Consider the following 5,164-nt stretch of genomic DNA (forward strand, 5'->3'; position numbering starts at 1 on the left):
TTAATTTCAACTAATCAATAATTTTTCATTTTTCTCAAGTAATATCAATAATATCACTAAAAAAATATAACAACTTCTTTATATATATAGACATACAAATTTCATTATTTAAAATAGAATTTATAAAAAATTCCTATGTTAAATTTTTCAAAACCTCTTTATTATTTGTAACCAAATAAAACTGTCTGTCTTACCGACAGTAAAAGAACTAACAATCATACGCAGAAACTGATAGATGACTCAAAAGGATATTTCTCAGCATCCATTCGGGTCCAAACGTTCACTAACCAAGTATCTTACAACGAGGGGGCACAAAGAAGCGTTGATCAATAAGAATCGACGATGAGTAGTTTCTTAAAACGATGATATTTTATACGTATATATTCATAATTAAATTCTTATACACACAAAAAATAAAAAAGAAAAAATAATAGATTATAATCACAAATACACATGAATTCACATCTCACGTGCGCAAAAAAAAAGAGATCTATCGAAATTATCATCAAATCATGATGAGAGCATCAAATTTTAAAATTCGACGAAATGACGAAACACAGTATGAGAGGATGACCTATTACCAAATTCGATTCGTCAAAATACCGCGTTTACCGGTTTCTTGGACGTTCGTTTTCGCGTAACCTTAGAAAAAGAAATCCGATAGCCGTGGGTTATAAAGGACATCATGGCGCTCGCTTACATCTGTTGCACGTGATCCTTTGACTCTCTCCACTCCTTTTTTTCCCGGGTCAAGAAGGAAGATTTATTGCCAAATTACAGAACCATACAGACGACACATGCATTTGTACAGGGGGGAGACGTAGGCGTAACACGAAAAAGAAATGGAAGTTTCGCCGTTTAACGGCGAAATTTGATGAGCAAACAATTCCATGTCTTTCTTTTTCAAATAGTTACGAGTGAATTGATATTTGGACAATTGTTCGTTAACCCTTTCATTCTCAATACTCCGCACGCACGACGTGTGTGTTGATTATTAAATGATTAATTTTAATTGCGAGTCTAACTAATAATAGTCGGTCATTCATTAGTTATTTGTTAAAATATTTTTGGAGTAAAACTCTCAAGAGTTGCCCTGGACAGTTATTTTTTTCTATAATGAACATTGTGTTGAGAGTGAAAGTTATCCTCGGGCTAAGTCCACTTATGAAAAATACCCCTCCGAGAACAACACTCGCGAGTTTTATTCTTAAATTTATTTGCACATCAAATATAATTAGTCTTTTATTGAACATTTCTTTTATTTTCTTTGCAAAAGAAACAATGTTTTCATTAATGATTGATAAAAAAAGAGCTTTTTTTTTTAGAAGAATTCTTTTATTCTTAAAAAAATGTATTCTGGAAGAGTTAGGTAATAGAATGTCTTGAAAACCTTGGAAAGTTCGTTCGAACTTGCGAATTGAGATTATAAGAGATTCGTAGACAAACATGAATTCTCAATGTTAAAATGTTTAATTTCGATCGTTTAAATTCTGATATTTAAGATATCTTTTGAGACGACATATTTTGATGCGTGTAACTGAAATGAAGTTTTATTGGAGAATTGCGCAACAATTAAGAGATACTGAAATTGTATAAAAATAGGATAAAAATCTGAATTTAAAAAACTATTAAATTATAGATAAATTAAAGTTATATTACCCTCATATATCACTCTCTATATTATTCTCTCATTATTCTGCTATTCTGTCTTATTATATTACCAGTTTCTACATATAGTTAAGAATCTAAAGATTAAGTAGATAGCAAAAATTATTTTATTATTAAAACACAATTTAAAAAAATTATTTAATATTAATTAATGAAATTTTAACATTTTGATAAAACTAACATTAATAAATAATATTTTAATAATTAATTGTAAATTGCTTAATACATCTTTTATATTATAAATATAATTATATTAAATATTTGAAATATTTATTTTAAATCATTAATATGATTATAATATAATTATATGTGATTAAATATAATAATGTTTCCACATAAAGTAAATACAAGTATTTAACATTTTGAAAAAAAAATAAGTATTGAAATAATAATTATTTAATATAAATAATTAAATAAAAACAAATTGAATAAAATAAAATAATTAAATATTAATATAAAATTAATATAATACAAAAATATTAATACAAAATTAATATAATATATTATACATATTTCATAATACTAGGAATTAAAAATCTTTATTCAATGATTATCACTTTGATTTATAGTTTTAAACATGAATTAGGAAAATTTACGCTTAACTATGGTTAACTATGAATGGATAAATTAGATGAAGAAAAATGATGCTCTGATTTGAATTGATGACAGGCTAAAAGACACAACATTGTATTCGATTTTACAGCAATTAAACAGATTAACACATTCTCTATCAAGTCAGTTTTAAGTGAACTTGTCATTTTCACGTATAAGTTGAAAACGATACAAGTTATAGGATATAATAATAAATGTGTAAAAATTATCTATCATTTTTTATAAGGTGAAAATTTATTTATAGAATAAAAAATTTAAAATATAAAATGTATAACAAAATAAATAAGTTTTTAAAATTAATTAGCATTTTAACAATTTCTATTAGCTTTAATATATTTATGATTTTTATGTGATTTTTATATATTATGATATTTAATGTAATGTTTTATATATATGATATTTAAATGTAAATCAACTGACTAAAAGTCTGATAATTTTTCGTTTAATATTTTCCAAAATTATTCCAAAAAATTTCATAATTTCTTGAAAGATGAACTTATTATTCTTTTTAATATAATATAAAACATAATACAATAAACAAAAATAAAGATAAAAATTTGTTAAGAAAATTCTATAATTTTATCTGTTAATTATGAAATGTAAAATTGATAAATGTACATTAAATAAATACTACAAGATATTATTTCATTTAATGTTTAAATCACTGACAAATACTGACAAATTTATTATTTATATTTAGATTCAACATAAATAATATTTATTTTTCGATTAATCAAAATATAACAAATATAAAAATAATTATATTCATGACTATGTTTATTTCTTGACATTGAAAATAAATTGAATGTTTTATATATCATATTAAAATAATAAGTCCAATATATTATATTAATAATTAAATTAAAAATTATTATTGTTTGAAGTATTATTATTTGGAATATTATTTTTTTATATATCAATGAAACACAAAGTAATATTTGTGACATGAATTGATATTAAATAATACATTTGAAATATTATTTCTTTATGTAACTACTATTTCAAATAAAACAAAATTCTGCATCATTTCAGGAGATATAAAAATATATTTCTAAAATAGATTATACAATAAATAGATTATCACACGAAATCATATCTGAAAATATTCACATTCTAATTCATTTTAAAAAAATGGTGAATTTGTTTTTTACAATTTTTAAAATATATCTCTCTTTTATCCAATAAATTTCTGTACTTAAAAATTATTTAATCTAATTTTAGTAGTTAAATCTAACCAATTATTAACCAAATATTTCGAATAATTCTATTGTATTTATTCATTTTCTCCTAATCCTAAATGAAAAATTCAATATATGTACGCTAAAAAATAGTACACGTTAATATTGCAGGGAGTGCATAAGAATGGTCAAACAAATGGTGCATACTTCCTGCAGAAAAGGAATTTTGGCAGCGATCCCCTTGCCACGGGTGAAGATAGATTAACTTTATATATTCGGTTCGCGTACCGCGACCAAGGCTCCAGAGATTCGTTACACGGCTGAATTTATAACACACGCGAAATACGAAAATTCGCACAAAGGGATCACCGGGTCAATGGAAGCATTGAAAATGAATCCCATATTTGGAAGTTCTTCTTCGAATTCAACTTATGTCCTTAAAATGTATTTCAAAGTATGACATCCGGTCCCCTGTCCTTTCCTATCTTCTTTTCAATCTGCGACGAATCACGAAATTACGTGCATCTTTTTGTACAAAATGTTACAAAAGATGGTCGGATGAAACTGTCGAATGAAGATGAAATATTCTTTTCGAAAAATGATAATTTGTAGTAATTTGGTTGCTTATTATTTAATGGCAATAATAAAGTAATAGCAATACAAAGGAATTAAATTTTTGATAATTAAAGTTTGAAATTAGAATTGATTTAATGAGAATTTTAATGTGATTTAAATGTGAGAACATGACGGAGGCTTCAATTAGATTCAAAAAGCTTCTTAATTCAATTTTGTTCGTTTTCACTCAGTTTGGATGCAAGAAATAAAATTTCAATCTTTCTTTTAAAAATAGGATAAAAGTAACGAAATATATTATAATATATATGTATATATAAAATATTTTTTATTTTTATAAAACTTCTAAATAATTAATTTTAGAAAAATTCTCCAGAGGCTTTCACATACTTTTCTCTTCACTCTCTGACAATGAAACAAGACATTTGAGATATTATAAAAATATTATAAGAGTTAAAGGAAAAATGTAAGTTTTGAAACAATTTCTTAATAATCATGAAATGTTACAACCATACTTAATTGAATACGATAAGCAGTTATTATTAATAACAAACGATTAAAGAAATGAAATTAATCTTCACTCTCTACTCTACGTAAATTGTAAAAATATATCTACAACTTTTTAAATTATAAAATCAATCTTTGAGAAATATTCCTTTTTTTTTATATCACTTATTTTAATATCTAAGTATAATAATATGTTCATAGGATAATATTTACAAAGGAACATCGATGATTGATACACGCTGATTTTAATGAAAATTTAAATACTTGTTCAATAGATTAATCTAAAAATTTTTTCCTTTTTCATTTTCATTACTCTTTTTACAAAAAAAATTTACCCCATTTTTAAAAAAATTTATCCCACATTTTAAAAAAATTTTCTTATATATATTTATAAGTTCTTCGAAACAGTAAACGATTATTGATATCTTTTTTTACAATTTATAAATCTTTATATGGAAAAAATTTTCAGTTCTAGTTAAAAGAAATAGCATAAAACAAAAAAAATAGTACAAAATTTTATTCAAATTTTATAAATATCAATCACCAATGTTATCTTCTTATGATTGTCATCGTCTCCTTCTTGCATTATGTAAATTTCAATAAAAAAAAAAAAAAAAAAAAAAAAA

General features: G+C 23.7%; 1 protein-coding gene across 1 annotated transcript in view; it reads right to left on the reverse strand.

The window, feature by feature from the left end:
* LOC102678985 (larval cuticle protein 65Ag1-like) overlaps positions 1 to 5,164 on the reverse strand; it is an 18,996-nt gene that overhangs the window by 13,528 nt on the left and 304 nt on the right. The window lies entirely within an intron of this gene.

Source organism: Apis dorsata, unplaced genomic scaffold (genome assembly GCF_000469605.1).
Source record: "Apis dorsata unplaced genomic scaffold, Apis dorsata 1.3 scaffold_598, whole genome shotgun sequence".
Classification (NCBI taxonomy): Eukaryota; Metazoa; Arthropoda; class Insecta; order Hymenoptera; family Apidae; genus Apis; species Apis dorsata.